Below are 1026 nucleotides of genomic sequence, written 5' to 3'. Positions count from 1 at the left end.
TTGCATATTTCCAGTTCAGTAAGTTTCGGTGGCCCCTCAAGATTTCTCTCTCTCTCTCTCTCTCTCTCTCTCTCTCTCTCTCTCTCTCTCTGTCTCTCTCTCTCTCTCTCTCTCTCTCTTTCTCTCTCTTTCTGTGGTATGATGCTTTGAAAAAGAATGGCCGGAGTACGTTCGTCTTCTTATTCCTTTCTGCTCTTTGACGCTGAGGAGGAAGCGTCGCTGAAGGCTCTGATCATCCCGCCATCATGTCTAAGTCAGAGTCTCCCAAGGAGCCAGAACAGCTGCGGAAGCTCTTCATCGGAGGGCTGAGCTTTGAAACAACTGATGAGAGTCTGAGGAGCCATTTTGAGCAATGGGGAACACTAACCGACTGTGTGGTAATGAGAGATCCAAACACCAAGAGATCCAGGGGCTTTGGGTTTGTGGAAGAAGTGGATGCTGCCATGAATGCAAGCCACACAAGGTGGATGGAAGAGTCGTGGAACCTAAGAGGGCTGTGTCAAGAGAAGATTCTCAAAGACCAGGTGCCCACTTAACTGTGAAAAAGAACTTTGTTGGTGGTATTAAAGAAGACACTGAAGAACACCACCTACGAGATTATTTTGAACAGTATGGGAAAATTGAAGTGATAGAAATTATGACTGACAGAGGCAGTGGGAAAAAGAGAGGCTTTGCTTTTGTCACCTTTGATGACCATGACTCTGTGGATAAGATTGTTATTCAGAAATGCCATACTGTGAATGGCCACAACTGTGAAGTAAGAAAAGCTCTGTCAAAGCAAGACATGGCTAGTGCTTCATCCAGCCAGAGAGGTCGAAGTGGTTCTGGAAACTTTGGTGGTGGTCGTGGAGGTGGTTTTGGTGGCAATGACAATTCTGGTCGAGGAGGGAACTTCAGTGGTCGTGGTGGCTTTGGTGGCAGCCGTGGTGGTGGTGGATATGGTGGCAGTGGGGATGGCTATAATGGATTTGGCAATGACGGTGGTTATGGAGGAGGCGGCCCTGGTTACTCTGGAGGAAGCAGAGG

At 48.0% G+C, this 1026-nt stretch overlaps 1 pseudogene; it reads left to right on the top strand.

Moving 5' to 3' along the window:
- Nucleotides 1–245: 245 nt before the first annotated feature.
- On the top strand, nt 246–1021 carry LOC114620557 (annotated as a pseudogene).
- Nucleotides 1022–1026: the final 5 nt, after the last annotated feature.

The sequence above is a fragment of the Grammomys surdaster genome, unplaced genomic scaffold (assembly GCF_004785775.1).
Source record: "Grammomys surdaster isolate TR1022 unplaced genomic scaffold, NIH_TR_1.0 169, whole genome shotgun sequence".
Classification (NCBI taxonomy): domain Eukaryota; kingdom Metazoa; phylum Chordata; class Mammalia; order Rodentia; family Muridae; genus Grammomys; species Grammomys surdaster.
The sequence above is the reverse complement of the archived record's forward strand: the minus strand, read 5'-3'. Positions and strand labels throughout refer to the sequence as shown.